Here is a 17427-nt window from a genome sequence, read left to right on the forward strand (position 1 = left end):
CAGGGAATAGAAGTCACTGGGCTAGTGGAAAAGAAAGAATTCTTCGAACAGCTTCAAATAGAGTGTAGCACAAGAGGGAACAGGTCAAGAGTCAAAACAGCGTACAGGGCGTGCTGTACAGGGTCATATATCTGGAAGCCTGCCTAATGTTCTTTCGGAAAGTTGAGAACAAAGCTAAATTCCTTTTTTGTCATGTTTTGGCTTATTCGGACTGTGCTTCTATAACTGGTTCTAGGACTGGACCATATGGGTCACAGTTTCAATAGGGTTACATGAAGTTTCAGTAAATGCAAAATGAAACTGGAAAACCAACTGAAAGCATTTCCTGCTATTAATAGGCTAGAACTCATTACCCATTTCCATGGACCATACTTGTCTTCACATTTCCTCATACTGTTCTGCCTGGTGAGAATTGTGCTTCCTGGAATAGCAGAAACGTGGTTGAGCAGCAGAGGACACAATCATATGACTGTCCATGACAAGGCCACCCCAGGATTCAGGATCCTGGATCCTGACCCTTGTTTTACCACAAGGGTGTATGACCCTTGGAAAGTCATTGCTCCTCTTTAAGCCTCATTTTTCAAATGAGGGGGTTTAGACCAGATGACCATCAACTGTTCATTCCAACTCTGAGATATGATTATAGGAGCCTGGGCCAATATCCGTCTTAAAAGCCTCCAGATTCCAGCTCCCAAACCCCCTACCCTCAACTGAAGGTTTTGGGGAGATTTTTTTAGGACAGCAGTGAGCTAAAGAAACTTTAGGGCAATAGCCCTAAAGCTTTGGAGCAAAGATTGTCAGTGAGCAACCCAGGGAGGGAACTTTGAAGAAGCATATGTGCCCACAAACAGCATTTAATTAAAGAGCAGCAAATGGCAGCATGGAAAAGCGGAAAGCAGGCTGTTCAGGAATATTTCTCCAAATGCAGAACATATCACTCGATATCTCTTCTCAAGCCAAGCAACGTTCACAATGGCTTTGTTAGAGACACAGGGTGCCTTTGGGGTCATCTAACCGGTTGCTCTGGGCAGGCAGCTGCCCTCGCCCTAGGCCTGGACACAGTCTCCTAAGCCTGGACATAGTCTCCTAAGCACGGTCTTCACCTGGTGAGACTGGGGACTAAGTTGACCTTAGCAAGACAAATTCCTCTTTAAGGGATTGCTAAATCCATGTGTGCTCCAGAAGTTTCCTGTGGTGTTTCTGACTCGTGTGTGGCAGATCGTCAGCAGATTGTGTAAGAATGTCTAGGACCCCAAGAAAGAAGCACTTCCAGAACACACGAAAAGTGCACAATTTTCCCCACCAGCAGAGTAAAGGCTAGACTTCAGAACGATTTCCTCAAGATTGGATTTAGGAACGTGCCCAAAGCTACAGAAACTAACAAGTGCCAGAGCTGGAATTCGAACCCAGGGTACTCTGAGACCAAAGCGCATGCTTTTATTTATTTATTTTTATCTTAATATTTTTTAATGTTTATTTACTTGTTTTTGAGAGAGAGTGTGAATGGGGGAGGGGCAGAGAAAGAGGGAGACAGAGAACCCTAAGCAGGCTCCGTGCTGTGAGCACAGAGCCCGATGCGGGGTTCGAACCCACAAGCCATGAGATCATGACCTGAGCCGAAATCAAGAGTCAGACGCTTAATCACCTGAGCCACCCAGGTGCCCCAAAGCTCAAGCCATTGCCTCCCATGGCCAATCCTAACCAGGAGCCAGTGACAAAGGACTCTGGGTGATGCAGACCCACTCAGGTGCACGTTTCTATGTCAAACATCATGGCATCAGAAATGCTGACTGCCTTGAGCAGCACATACAGCAGAAAGGAGTGGTGTTGCAAGGGTGCAGTATAGCCAGGTCACCGAAGAGGTCCAGGCTTGAGGAAGGCAAGTTCAAATGGACTCAAGTGGATTCTGTCCGGGAATCCAGGTAAATGAGCCATCGATTCAGAGACATCCAAACGCAAGGTGCTGGAATTCATCTAACCCATTCCCCTTGGTTTAGAGATGGAAAAAAAACCCAACCCAACATGAGTAATTTGCCTAGTATCTTCTTCTAGCTAGTTACACATCCAGGACCAGAACTGAAATATTATGACTCCAGAACCAGCTTTTTTTTTTTTTAACTACACACATTATTACTGCAGCCATGAATCAAAGTTGTCTTTGGCAGAGCTATCAGTGCACTTATTCCGAAAGTAGCTGAGCCATAAAAGGTTAATTATCCCTTGTAAACTGTGCCCAACAGACGCTATGAGAGACCAAAGTAACCTCATCTTTGATGGGCTCAAGCTAGTAGGAAGTACAAACAGTCTTCAGAGCTCAAAGAATAACGACGGGCAAACTTCCTCCAAACTCAAATTCTCAGGAATTTTATAAATACTTCCACAATGCCAACACCATTCAATATTCACTTGTTGAGCATTTACCTTGTGTCAAGTACTTTAATTGCTAGGGAAACAAAAGGGATTACATGCTGGCCCTGCCCCAAATGGGCTCCCCGTCTGTGCCCTCAGTTGATCCTAGGTCATTCCAGGACCTTGACCAGTCCATCCTTGGTCATAAGGACCTAGCATATTCTGGCCCATATTTACTCTGGCCCAATTTACTCTTGTTAAACATAATGAGGTCGGTCGGTCTAATGGGGGAGGCAGACAAGTCAACACCAAAGTCAACACAGTCAGACATATACGCAGAGAGAACTGGGAAAACAGAGCAGGGGCATCATTTCCAAACAGGGGCATGGTTGGCTTCCTAGAGGAGGGGCCACCTGAACTGAGTTTTCTTTTTTTAATATTTCTTTATATGGGGGAGAGCGCAAGCAGGGGAGGGGCAGGGAGTGGGGGCAGAGGATCCGAAGCAGGCTCTGCGCTGACAGGCTGAAAGCAGAGAGCCCGATGTGAGGCTCAAACTCACGAACCACGAGATCATGACCTGAGCCAAAGTTGGATGCTCCACCGAGCCCCTCAGGTGTCCCTGAGTTCTGAGACCCATAAGAATAATGCACAAACATGGCGTCTGGTGACTCAGTCGGTTAAGTGTCCGACTTCGGCTCAGGTCATGATCTCACGGTTCCTGAGTTCGAGCCCCTCAGCAGGCTCTGTGCTGACAGCTCGGAGCCTGGAGCTTGCTTCAGATTCTGTCTCCTTCGATCTCTGCCTCTCTCTCTCTCTCTCTCTCTCTCTCTCTCAAAAATAAATAAACATTTAAAAAATTATTAAGAGTAATCCACAAACAGGAGACTAAAGGAGATGGGGTTTAGTAGAATCAATCTGATATAGGCTTAGATTTTTCTCTCTTCTCATTTTCAATTGTATTTCCACCTGCCTCTCCTTAGCCGATGGGGCTTTTGCTCTCTGATAAGAAAACAACCTTCCGTTGTCCCATAGAAACATCGGTGTGAGCTTGTTCTGGTCTCCTTATGAAAACCACCTGTCTGGAAGGCAGGTGGAAAATCACAGGAGTCACGCCTGCCTGGCCTGACAGGCGTGAGGAGAGAGGGCATCGGAGCCTGGCCAGGAGCAGGCCGAGAGGCGGGAAGAGGGTAGAGAAGTTCCTAGCAGCTCCCGGTCCTGACTTGCCCCTGCTCGCTGTGGGGCACAGGATTGGGGCCAGAGTCCACAAGGTCCCCAGGCGCAGCCTCTCCTCTCAGCGCAGGTTACCATTGGACAAAGGCACAGAGAGCGTTCACCCCAGAGCCTTACACGCCTCAGATTTCAGACCAGGTGACAGCCACTCTTGTGCTGGGAGCTTATAAACCAGCCTGCAGCTGGGCCCGGGGCCGGCTGTGTCTCTCCTGGGGCACTGTGCCCAGTGAGTCCAAACCCCATGGCAGGACATGATCGGCCTCACTCACCCTTGAACCCATTGCCCCCCACTGCCCACCCTTCGCCTACACTCGCCTCCACCTCATGGACACTCCATTCCTCTTGCCTCCAGACCTATGCAAACACTGTTCCCTCCACCTGACACTCTGACCCTGGCCCTGATCCTTTATCTCATTGACCCCTGCTCCTCTTTCAGGTCAAAGCTAGAAATCCCTGCTTCTAGAAGTTTCCTGTGATCCCACCCCCAGGTCCCAGGGAGCTGCAATTTCCAGACTGCATGCCCATGTCTCCTTCAAGGGCTCCTGCAGGGCAGAGACTGAGTCCTTTCATCCCTGTATCCCCAGCACCCAGCACACCGCCAGGCCTGTGAACGTGCCAGACCCGGTGAATACATCCCTTCTCTCATGGGAGCCACTGAAGGACTGATTCCAGTCAGCAGGATGAGAAGGCCAAGGTCATTCCTCAGCTGAAGGGTCCTTGTGGGGGGGGGGGGGGGGGGGTTGATGCTCAGAGTTCTCCCTTTGCATGAAAAACCACTCCCTTGTATTTGCAAAGGACTTTCCTCTGCACCACCCTCAGGGGTAGGTTTTAATCTATCCACTTCCAGATGGGGAACCCGAGGCCCAGACAGGTTCGGTGAGTTGCCTGCGATGCACACTCCGAGGTGACAGAGAGCGGGCCAGCCCCGGGGTCTCTGACTCGGGTTCACCAGCACCTTTGCTGGCCTTCTGGCATTGCCCAGGGGAGCCAGCCAGCCTGAGTTCCAGGTGAGGAGTCGTTGCTTAGGCCCTTCCTGTGACCTGTTAACTACTCTACAAGGGGCCCACAGGGACTGCCTGACCTACTCCATAGTGGGGTACAAACGGCTCAACGCTCCCCCAGCCAGCCCTCACGCACACATGTGTGAGCCCCACCCCATGGCTTTTAGGTCCATGGCCCTCAGGAAAACGGGGGTAGGTGGCCACAGAAAATTCATGACACGTGGTGGGAGGGTCGAAGGCACAAACGGAAGACAGTGGTATCACCCAGGGCCCATGAGCCCAGGCATCCCTAACACCGAGGAAGGACGACTCCTCCCTTCTTCCCGCCTCCCAATCCCACACAGGTGCCTTTTGTTTGTAAAAACTAACTGGGACCCAGCTGGCAAGAGAGTCTGGAAAATGTAGTTTCTCAGTCTCGGGAGTGCAGGGAAAAGATAAAAGGGCAGGTATCGAGCTGGACAGCAACAGGTAGCATCTGTACACCATCAGGGCCACTAGAATAGGGCGATGTCTCCAAAAGGCCCTTGTGAAGGGCCAGGAGCACAGGGAACGTGCTTTCTGAGTGTCCTGCACCTGTGGGCATTCTCCTTACTTTGGAGGGGGTCCTGCCTTCTACCTCCAAATAGAAGTGAAGATCTCAGCCAGCCTCCCTTGTGGCTGGGAATGGGGCATCGGCTCCACAAATCAAATTTGCCAGCAGGATCTATTGGGATAGAAGCGGTGATGTGAGGGAAGAAGCCCAGGCAGCCTCCATGTGCTGGGAGGCAGCGGCGGCTGCAAGGCCTGGTCTGTCCGGAGAAGGTGCATGAACCCCTGCTCAAATTCCTGGCGCAGCAGTGACTGTTCCCTCTAATGTTCACCGGGGGCAGTCTCTCACCAGATCGATCCTGCAGCAGCGTCCTGCGTGTCACTGCCAGGGATTCAGCCTCAAGCCGGATCCCCCAACCTTCCCAAGATCCTCTAATTTACCCATCTTTTTACACAAACATTAAAGCTAAAGTATAAGGTCTTTACAAAGCGTATACAGATCAGGAGCATACAGCTCAAGAAATTTTTATAAAGTGAACCGTCACCCAGAGCAATAAGTAGGGTATTACCAGTACGGGCAGGTGCACCCCCAGGGGCCCTCTCAGAAACTGCCCCCCCAACTCTAATCGCTCACCCGACTTCTGACAGCATAGATTCTTTGTGCCTATTCTTGAGTTTTATAGAAATGGGATCATAAAGCAGATATTATTTGCATCTGGCTTCTTCCATGCAACATCGTTTCTGAGACTCCCCAACGTTGCTTTCTGTGGCAGTGCTGTGTCTGTGTTCCTAGCTGTATAGTATTCCATCAGAGGAGCAAACCACAGTTCACCCATTCAGCTGCTGATGGACTTCAGGTTGCTTCTAGTTTAAGTTTATTAAAAATAATGCTGCGGGGCGCCTGGGTGGCTCAGTCGGTTAAGCGTCTGACTTCGGCTCAGGTCACGATCTCGCGGTCCGCAGGTTCGAGCCCCGCGTCGGGCTCTGGGCTGATGGCTCAGAGCCTGAAGCCTGCTTCCGATTCTGTGTTTCCCTCTCTCTCTGCCCCTCCCCTGTTCATGCTGTGTCTCTCTCTGTCTGAAAAATAAATAAAAGTTAAAAAAAAAAATTAAAAAAAAAATAATGCTGCAATCGGGGCGCCTGGGTGGCTCAGTCGGGTAAGTGTCCAACTTTAGCTCCGGTTATGATCCCCAGTTTGGGGGTTCGAGCCCCTCATCAGGCTCTGTGCTGACAGCTCAGAGCCTGGAGCCTGCTTTGGATTCTGTGTCTCCTTCTCTCTCTGCCCCTCCCTGCTCACGTGCTGTCTCTCTCTCAAAAATAAACATTAAAAAAAATGCTGCTATCAACGTTCTCACATGTGTCTTTTATGTGCATTGCAGTGCAAGGCAGTCATAAGAGGGGAACAGAACTGAGGCCAGCTGAGATTTTTGTAAAGAAAACAAGTTATTAAAACAAAATACACTATCCCCAAATGGCTTTCAACTAAGTAGAATCATTTCTAACAGAGCCATTTAGGGTGATTCCCTGGGCCCACAGCATCCCCTGTAATCAGCACCACCTCGGGGGCATGTGGGTGGCTCAGTCGGCTAAGCGTCTAACTCTTGGTTTCGGTTCAGGTCATGATCTCACGGTTCATGAGTTCAAGCCCCGTGTCCAGCTCTGTGCTGACAGCACACAGCCTGCTTGGGATTCTTTCTCTCTCTCTCTCTCTCTCTCTCTCTCTCTCTCCCTCTCTGCCCCTTCTCTGCTCGAGATCTGCACATGCAGTCTCTGAAAATAAATAAAATAAACACATAAACCATAAAAAAAAATCCACCAGCTTGGTGGCATCCTGGTGCTAAATGACACTGCCACTGCTTCACTGCGCTGTGACACGGCAGGGTGACAGGGTCCCCCCTCTGAGCCTCAGTTTCCTCACCTATAACAATAACGCCAACCTCATCAGACCATTGTGAGGATCCCAGTGATGACTGAAGGACAGGGGAGGAAGGCAGGGGGACAGATAGCACTGCGGACTGGCTTTGTAGCAGATGCTTCCGCAGCATTAGCTCAGGGGGGTGTCACCATCATCCTATGAGGTGGGTCTCACCCTTCTCTTCGTCAAGCTGAGGAAACTAGAGCTCTGAGGTTTATGTGAGGTCGTAAATGTGGCTCGAGGTCACAGGCCTGGTGAAGGGCAGTGTCAGCTCTGCCCAGGTCTGCCCCCCCCCAGTCCACATAGAAAGGGGACCGGGATTCTGCCTCTTGCTGGTGAGGGGAGTCCTTCGCCTCCTCTGAGCCCCACGTGTAACTCATGGGCAGCACGAGGACAGTAAAACCATCACAGGGCAGTTGTGAGGACAAAATGAGTTGGTGGTTGGGAAGGGGAGGGACACTAATGTGTCTGAGGAGAGCCAAATGATTTACACAGATTGAGGTAATTTCCACGACAGGCTTCCAAGGTGGGAGCCCGGTTACTTCCTTCTAGCTAGGACGTTCGGGTGTGTCATGAACTGTGACTCAGAAGTCCCAGAGGGACGCCAGCCCCCACCGGCCTCATCACCCTGGACATTCCAGTTCCTGCCCAGGGAGAAGGGCCCAGTCAGAACTGACCCCCGCAAAGTGGACAGTCTCCTGCCGCTGAGGCCAGACCCATAACTCCTTCAATTGTCTTTGTTCCTCAGACCCTGAAGCCAGGCCTGCACCCCCCAACACACACACACACACACACACACACACACACCCCACAGGCCGGGCACAGCAAGCCCCCTCCCAGCCCCCACTGCTATCAAGAAAGCCATTGTCAAATGCACACACTCAAAATGCTAAAAGACTGCGTTTTTATTTTTCAAGGGCCCATTGCTAATCACAAGAGGCCACTTAGTCTGAGTGGGGCCCAGTAATGTTGATTAATGATTATGCATTTCTCAAGAGAGTGGAGACCGCTCCACTCCTCTGTCTCCTGCCCCATTGCCCGCCCCGGGTGTGCGCATTAATCAGGGCGACCGCGGGTGAACTAGAGCTGTGACCAGTGACCTTTGGGCAAGAGCGCCGCAAGGCCCCAGCACCGGGTCGCTCTTCGCTCTTCGTTTCCAGGTGCGTTTGCTCCACACCCTCCTCAGCAGGGCCCTACTGCCCTGTGCCCTGCCTCACCCCTGCCAGGGGAGTCTAGGGGGGTGGCTTTTCCACTTCAGTGCCCGGATCACCCCTCCCATCACACGCCACGTGGATGTGAATATTAATCAGGCCCCACACACCTCCAGATAGTTCACCGTAATGATTTTAAGGGTTTTCCTTAATTTCCTTTCTCTGTGTGACAGATACAGACATTCATGAGTGAGGGTTCCCAGCCCCTCCCCCCGCCCCACTATTTCTAAAGGAAATTCAATCTTCCTGTATTCAGCCCCGCCCCCAGCCCCGCCCACGTCCCTCCCACTCCTTTCTGTGGGTTCCCTTCTGGCCAAGCCCGGCTTGTGCCACGTTTTGGGAACACAGAATCCGGAGAATGGGCTGAGGGCAACCAAACTGGAGGCAAGGAGAGAGAAAGAAGGCGGGGAGGGGTTGAGATTCAAACATGTCACTTAGGGGAGCAGTTTTCTTGGAGTGGAGGAGTCGGGGGGACTCTCGAACACCCTCAGGTGTGAGGGACAAAGTGGAGCAAATCGGCAGGAGGGCTTTTAAGAAGCGGGGAAAGGCTGACAAACAAGGGCTGGCTTTGGAAAACCACTCGGTTCTACTGCTACTAGATGTGCGGGACTCTGAGGCCAGGCAATGCTCCCTTCTAGGAATTAGGCGCCTTACCCAAAGGATATGTGTGTCACTATGTTCCTCAGAGTACGTGCCCCGGAATATTCACAGCAGCCTCCTTGTTATATCCTGAAACTATCCCGATGCCCACCAACAGCAGAGTGGACAAGTAAATCACGGTGTATGCGGACCATGGAGTAAGCTTCAGCGATGAGGACAAAAACACTACAATTATACACAACAGGAATACTCTCACAAGCGTAATGTTAAGTAAACGCAGACAGACACAAAAGAATATGTACGGTATGGTTCTATTTGTAGAATATTCTAAACCAGGAAATAACTAATTTACTATGTGGTTACGAGTCAAGACTGTGGCTCACCTGGGGTGGGGCTTGGTGACTGGGCCAGGGCAGGTGTTCAAGAAGGCTTCTGGGGGCTGGAGATGTCATATTCTGATCAGGGTGCTAGCTACCCCAGGTGTGTCGGTTTGTAAACAGTCATCCAGGTGTGTGAACTTTTCTAAATACAGAGTATACAATATTTATTTTTAACAATTTTTAATATTTATTTTTGAGGGAGAGAGAGATGGAATGTGAGCAGGGGAGGGGCAGAGAGAGAGGGAGACACAGAATCCAAAGCAGGCTCCAGGCTCTGAGTGGTCAGCACAGAGCCCGACGCGGGGTTAGAACTCACAGATCACCAGATCATGACCTGAGCCGAAGTCGGACACTTAACCGACTGAGCCACCCAGGCGCCCCAGGATTTATTAAAAAAAAACGAAACAAAACAAAAACCAGCAGCATTGTCCTGAATCTGTTCTTTGGACTTGTTAGTAAAGGCCTGAACGGCCGTAAAATCGCTTTGCTTGGCTGGGCTGTGTTTCTGTGAAGGCGGTACTGTGCTGAGACAATGCTTGGTATTCTTTCAACTTCGTTTGCTGTTCCACAGGGGCCTTCAGGAAGACTTGTGTTTCCGAGCTGCCCTCGTGATTCGCTGGGACCCCGTGAGTGAGTGCCGGCCAGCAGCTTGTGGGCAGAAATGATGTAGGCCGCTTGCAGCCTGGCCCCTAAAGTCGGCTGCGCAGTCCTCCACTGGCTCTTCCTTGAGCGGCCACCTCCAGAGAATTCAGTGGAGGACTCTGGGGTCCTGGGAGGTTGTGGAGCCGCTGAAGCCCAAAGCACAGCACACACGGAAGTTTGAAATCCCGGCACTAATTGAAAGGACGCCGAGTCGCTGAATAACTGCGTGGAGCAGACCCCCCTCCTCGTTCTCCACTCCCCTTCCCGGCCCCCACCATCCTCCCTGCCGACCCGCATCGGCCCGTGACTTGGACAAGAAATGGAGCTCTGCTGTGATATGCAGCGGGGAATTGGTGATTGGTTGCTGGTTACAGCTATTAGTCTAACCCGACTGTCCGACTCACACATATTACACGTTTCAAAAGAAGCCATTTGGGGCCCGGGTCTCCATCTTGTAAATGGGAGTGGAGGTGAACACGCTCAGGGAGAAATACTGGTTCCTGACCCCTTGCACTTCCATAGGGAGGGAATTTCCCAGGGAGGAAAAGTACACCAGAAACTCTAATTTTTCTCTCATAGGAAGACTTATGTGATTGGTGAGCCAAGGAAGGGACTGAGCTCCGTCCTTGTGAAGCCAACCGGGCCCCCTGGAAACCACCTTCTGGGCTCTCCCCACGGTAAGCTTGCAGCAGGAGACACCCCTGTCCTTGTTTTGCTATGCCGGTGACCAGGGCAGTCTTTCAAGTTCTGGGGTTCCTTTTTAGGACATCTTTGTAACTGCACCCCTATGACGTATCTTCCAATCCATCCATCTTTTCTCAAGAATGAAGCTGTCATTTTTACCTCTAATAACAGTGATTATCTCTCCCTTGGCTCCGAACCAAGGAAAAGGGGAGAGTGATTTACTGGTCCTCTAAAATCCAACAAAGACTAGGAAAGTAGCTGTTCTCTGTAGCAATGGCCCAAAACTGAGGCCAACTCCAAAATATCACTGTAAAAATTTTTTATTTATTAGCTGCGCGTAGGGCGGCCTTTTCCCACGTTCACGTGACCCCGGGGGTTGGACTGCGGGTCTCCTTGCAGGGCAGCAGCTCCAGAGCAGACCAGGAACTGCAGCGGCCGGAGTCATGGCAGAACAAGCATTTAGAAAGTGTCTTCCCCTCTTTGACCGAGTTTCAGTTGAAAGGAGTGCAGCCGAAACTGTAACCGAAGGAGACATTATGCTTCCGGAAAAATTGCAAGGAAAAGTTCTGCAAGCCAACAGTGGTGGCTGTGGGATCAGGCTCCAGAGGAAAGGGTGGAGAGATTCAACCAGTCAGTGAGTGTGAAAGCTGGAGATAAAGTTCTTCTCCCAGAATATGGAGACACCAAAGTAGTTCTAGACGGCAAGGATCGTTTCTTATTTAGAGATGGTGACATTCTCGGAAAGTACGTAGACTGACATAAATCATTATGGAAATGGCATGAAGGGAAGCTGCCCATTCCGGCGAAGTTGTGAAATCTTTCATCATGTAAATAATTTTCATGTCTCTCTTTTGTAATAAACTAATGGTATCCAAAAAAAAATTTTTTTTATTAAGTTGATTTATTTTGAGAGAGAGGGTGGGGGAGGGGCAGAGAGACAGGGAGAGAGCAAGCAGGCTCCACACTGTCAGTTGCAGAGCCTGACGTGGGGCTCGATCTCATGAACTGTGAGATCATGACCTGAGCCTAAATCAAGAGTCGGACGCTTTACCTGACTGAGCCATCCAGGCACCTCTTGAAAAATCATTTTGAATAGAAGTCAGGGAAATTTCAAAGGATTTGTCAAAAAAAAAAAAAACAGGCAAAAGGGACTGAAATGAGGGGTAAGTTGGGAAAACACTAGCTGTGACCCCTCTTTTGATAAAGAATTTAGATGAGCCTCACTTCTGTCTTTTACATACTAGGATTTGAGATCTCATTCGAGCAAAGAGTTCCATGCCTAAAGACCATTTGCAAGTCTGATTTAGATAATCTTTTAGGTACCCTCCAGCCCAAAGGATCTCTGACTTATACAAGAAATCCCAAATTCCATTTTTGTAATGTTTGCCAATGACAGTAGTCTGTGACAGACACAGACAGATGACAGGCTGGGATGCAGAGAGAAGTCTGAGGGTCGGCTTCTAGATGAAAGCTCTTTTGGAAGCAAAGAAGAGATGCACCCAGGTGATCTGAGCTGGTGGGACAGCGGTGCCCAACCTTTCTTTTGTCTTGGGCAGAGTCTGATGGTCTCACCCGAAGGGTTGAAAATGGATTATGAATACCGCGTGGGCCAGAGACAGCGTGGACAGTGTTCCCGCTGCGAGAGGCAGGAAGGGCACATTGCATTTAAGGACCTGAGAGAAGGTGGTTGGGAGGTGAATTCGCTTCCTACGGCTGCTGTCACGAGTCCCCACAAACTTGAGGGCGTAAAACAGTAGAATTTTATTTTCTCGCAGTTCTGGAGGCCAGAAGTCCAAAATCAAGGTGTCAGCTGGACCACACTTCCTCCAAAGGCTGGATGAGAGATTTCATTCCTTGCCTCTTCCAGCTGGCGGTGGCATCAGGTGCTCTTTGGCCCCCCTGGTCTGGGGCCCCTGCTCCAGGCTCTTCCTCCACCTCCCCATCACCTTCTCCTCTGTGTGTCTGTGTCTTCCCCTCTTCTGCCAAATATCCCCTGTGTGGCCCTTACAGGACACTTGTCATTGGATTCAGAGCCCACCCGGGTAATCCAGGACGATCTCCTCATCTCAAGATCCTTGATTACATCTGCAGAGACTCTTTCTGCAAATACGGTCATATTCATAGGTTCTGGGAACTAGTATATGGATGTATCTTTGGTGGGGGGGGGGCACCATTCAACCCTCTGTAGGGGGCATATCACAATTTTGAGGAGTATGTAATGAACATTTGAAATAATGTTCAAAATAACTTGAAATAGTGAACATAATGAAGTCACTTTTTAATTTTTTTTTTTTTTAGTTCATTTATTTGAGTCATGTCTACACCCCAGCGTGGGGCTCAAACTCACAACACCGAGATCAAGAGTGGCATGCTCTTCCGACTGAGCCAGCCAGGCACCCCAAAACCATCTTAATTTTTCAGCTACAGAATTGCCCTGCTTCCCTGACCCAGAGCCTCGCTTTGTGTCCGGCGAATAACTTCAGTAAGCCTCTCTAAGGTGAGTAGGCGTGATTAACTGCAAAGCTTTTATTTTGCGGAGTATGGAGTTTGGGAGCCAGAGCTAAATTGACCAAGACAGACGGGACTGGAAGAGCTATGTGGAGAAAGGATGGAGAGAAGGCAGGAAGCCAGGTGACCATGCTAGAGAATTTAGATTATGAAATGGATCCATTCCTTCAACAAATATTTATCTCAACAAGGCTGTGTGTGCCAGCCTTTGCACTAGGTGCTGGGGATATGGCAGTGAACACACACACAGTCTCTCCTCAAGAAGTGTGGGCAGTCACTTATCCCTGTGAGGTTCAATGCCAACACTTCCACCTTCTTTTCCCCAAATCTTCAGCAAAATCCACAATGCTTGCTAAATGCTCTGGAGATGAACTTGCGGGAGGAGATGGGAGGATATAGAGTCTCGTTCCTGGGTTGGAATGAGGCAAAGCCAGAGGCCCCTCCAAAAGGCCACATGTGGTTTCCATGCGCCAGTGGGCCAACTGGGGCTTTTTAGGCACATCCAGCATCTACTTCCCCCTTCTCATGAAGCAAGAGCACTTTGATTTGCTTTTAAATAACTACTTCTCCCCCTTTGCAGTCTTAATGGGACTGTGAGTCAAGTGTTTTTCCCTCAATTCCTAGTCACAAGAGGGTCACAAGGGCCAAGCTAGGCCAGTAAGACTTGGGAGATGAACCCTAAAAGGAGAAACGCAAGCATAGAATAAAAAGTGGAGCTGATTTAGCCCAGCAGCTGCAGTCAAGATTAGTTCCTGTTCCCCGAATCCCTGGTACCCCTTCCTATCCGGTGTCTCCGCGGCCCCTTGGAATCTGTGACCTACTCTGTATCCTTCCAATAAATTCTCTTTTGCTAAAGTCAACCAGAGTCCTTTTTGGGTACCTGTAATCAGAGAAGCCTAACTGATCGAAGTGATCAAGAAAAGTCCCAAGCCCTCCTACCCAGTAAGAGGTCTGGGCACCTGCAGGGGATGAGGGCATGCTGTGGTGACAGATGCATCTCACATCCTCAGAGCTGGGTTTGTGACTTTTCTCTCAGGACAGTTTCGACCAAAATCTAAGGTCTCCCTTAAGCTAACAGTGATTGCCCTTAATTAACAAGGACACTCAGCGTATCAGTGCCAGCCCTTAGAAAAAGGCCAACACGATGCCAGAGAAGAGAGAGGGATCAAATTCATCTAGGTCAGATAAAGGCTTCCGATGAAAACTTGAGCTTAATAAACATTCCCGAGTGATCCTTAAACCTTGCACCTGAATTCAGTTCTGCACTTCCTGTGGCTCTTTCTGGCCCTGGTGACAAGGCAGGGCCTTCTCCTCCATTGTGCCCATGCATTCATACAGGCCACAGGGGAATTCCTCAGGGGAGAGAAAGCTAAATTTATACCTTCAATTAATCTTCCAGTGTTCTTGCCCGCCTTCAGTCTATACGGAGTCTCCTTTTGCCCCAACCACTAGGATCACACCTATTAGCAGATAATTAGCCATTATAGATAGAAGCTGCTTAGCTCCTTTTTAAAAGTACTTCAGTTTTGAATCCAGTCTTCCCAGGATCTCAAACCTCTTCTAATACCCTCTTTCAGAGAACCAGGATTCCGCTCTATGAACAAGAAGTCCTTTAAGACTCCCAAGAGACCAGGCCATCGGCTCTCTCCCTAAACAGACCAAATTCCTACCCAATCCATTACCCATTCCAGTAGAGAGCACACACCCTGAAGACAGACAGCTGGTCCTAAGTGCATCTGCCCAAGCACTACTCAATAGACACCTAGTTTTTATAATACATATGTAGACTTTATACATTTACATAGATATTTGTAATTATATATATATATATATATACACACACATATATATGTGTATATATGTATGTGTATGTATGGGTATATATATATAATTTTTCCCCTTTCCAAGCCACAAGGCAATCCCCCCAGGGATGATAGAAAGCTAATTTATACCTTCAACTGAAGTTTCCAAACGTTCTGGCCTGCCTTTAGCCTGGCAAGAAAACAATCTTTTTTTGCCACTTAATGCCAGATTCTGACCTTTGGCTTCCTCAACTGCAACGCAGCAGCCGAGATCTTAACTCAGAGCTGGGTTCATGCCTTGTTTTTGGTGCCTTGTAGCTGCTTGGTCTTAAGTGACTTAACCACGCTGAGTCTTAAGTTTCCTTACCTGAGAAATGGGAATAATGCTATTTCACAAGGTTGTTCCCAAGCCCAACCGAAATACAGAATCATTGGGAACTTTAAAAACATACAGAATGGGGGCGCCTGGGTGGCTCAGTCGGTTAAGCGTCCGACTTCGGCTCAGGTCACGATCTCGCGGTCCGTGAGTTCGAGCCCCTCGTCAGGCTCTGGGCTGATGGCTCAGAGCCTGGAGCCTGCTTCCGATTCTGTGTCTCCCTCTCTCTCTGCCCTTCCCCCGTTCATGCTCTGTCTCTCTCTGTCTCAAAAATAAATAAACTTAAAAAAAAAATTAAAAAAAAAAAAACATACAGAATGGAAGCAATGCAAGAAATCTGCATCCTTAAAAATCCCAAGTGATTCTCCGGTACAGCCACATTGGAAACCATAGATTGGAGGCTTACATTAAATGATCCAGAAAGTACGAGTCACATTCAGCAGCCGGTTGTGTTTCTGGAAATAGGGTTCTACCCTAACGGAGTTGTGAGGATAAGGGGAGCACATGGAGAGTCATTCTGGGCTTTCGCCATACATGGAAGGAATTGCATGGCAGGATACTCTCCCCTAAATTGCAGTTGCAGCCGCCAGAGCCACTCGGAGTGAAAAGCAAACAAGTAAACTGCCAGGAAGCACTTGTTTTCTCAGCCCAGCTTTGGAGATACTAACGGTATAAAGTCCAAAGAGAGGATTAGATGTTTCCCAAGGTTAAGCTTTGTTATTTAGTTAATGCTGGAAATGTTAAAGGGGAAGGGACCTCAGAAATAGAGTTGTAATGAATGAAGGGGTGGCAACCACATCACCTGTTCAGTCAGTGTTCCTCAAAGCAGCTCAGAACACGGGGATACTGGCGATATACCGTCCCCCCGAAATAAGCAGGATCAGGGCGCCTGGGTGGCTCAGTCGGTTAAGCATCTGACTTCAGCTCAGGTCATGATCTCGGGGTCTGTGAGTTCGAGCCCTGCACCGGGCTCTGTGCTGACAGCTCAGAGCCTGGAGCCTGCTTCGGATTCTGTGTCTCCCTCTCTCTCTCTCTGCCCCACCCTGCTTGTGCGGTCTCTCAAAAATGAATGTTTAAAAAAAATTTTTTTTTCTTTTAAAAAGTAGGATCATTCCTTTCTAGCTTTCTGCTATTTCTCCAATGCCAGAAGAGGGGGGCAGCGCTCCTCCTTCCTGTCACCCCACCTGGTGATGAATGATGAGGGCCTACCTAAAAGGCCTGGCTGGTTCAAGCTCAAGAAAAAAAAGGCTCAGTAACATCATGGCCTCTGCCTTCCAGGCTCTAGGTTCTTATCTGGTTAATTCTGTAGGGTTCCAGGAGTCAGACCTGCAGGCTACAGAAATGCCGTAAGGCACACAACTGGATGGGGCGCCCAACTCAATGTTCGGAAGCACACTGCTTCATTCCAACCAAAACCCAGAAACTGTGCTTCCGGGAATGAATCCTACAGCTAGTCCCAACACATGAGCTAGTCCCCTAAAACATGCTGCATTGCTGTGATTGCAAAAAACCCTGGACACTCCTACAGGCCCGAGAAATGCCTGGTCACGTAAATTAGGTAGTGTCTAAAAGAGGCAGCAGGGTAGGTATACGGAAACTTCAGACAGACGACCGTCAAGTTGTACATTTTAATTTACAATCTTTACCAATAAAAAGAATTAGTTACAAAAGGGGAAGTTCTCTATACAAAATAAGGATTTTTTTTTTTTTCCCCACTCATAAAGAGAATCCACTGTCATGTCCTGCCTGGCCAAATCAAATCTCAACTAGCTTGCTTAGCTGAATTATTCCAAAAAGATAGGTAATCCAGACAAGATTCATAAAATCATCAGCTCCTTACATGTGTTTAAGAAGAATTTAATGAACATTCTGCCTTGAACGAAGGTATTCTAAAGAATACTTGTAACCTTTACCGAAACTACTGCTCTCAGGCAGCTGAATTGCTAAGAGAGCATATACAAGGGCCTCGAGCTCACTCGTCATGAGAATCTTCTTACGCTTACAATGAGTTTCCACTCCTGTAGATGAGGGCACATGTGACATAACAGGAATAATGGCTTCTAAAAGTTTACAAGTAAATTTTATTGTGGCCACAGGTCAACAGCACAAACACACGACAGTTAAGGTTCAGAGTCTCTCCGCCTCCTTTATCGTGTAAAATTAAATAAGGAGAGGTACACACAAACTTTTATTAAAATCAA

General features: G+C 48.9%; 1 pseudogene; it reads left to right on the plus strand.

Annotated features, from left to right (window-relative positions):
• Positions 1–7121: 7121 nt before the first annotated feature.
• On the plus strand, positions 7122–11355 carry LOC102966709 (annotated as a pseudogene).
• Positions 11356–17427: the final 6072 nt, after the last annotated feature.

Source organism: Panthera tigris, chromosome F2 (assembly GCF_018350195.1).
Source record: "Panthera tigris isolate Pti1 chromosome F2, P.tigris_Pti1_mat1.1, whole genome shotgun sequence".
Lineage (NCBI taxonomy): Eukaryota > Metazoa > Chordata > Mammalia > Carnivora > Felidae > Panthera > Panthera tigris.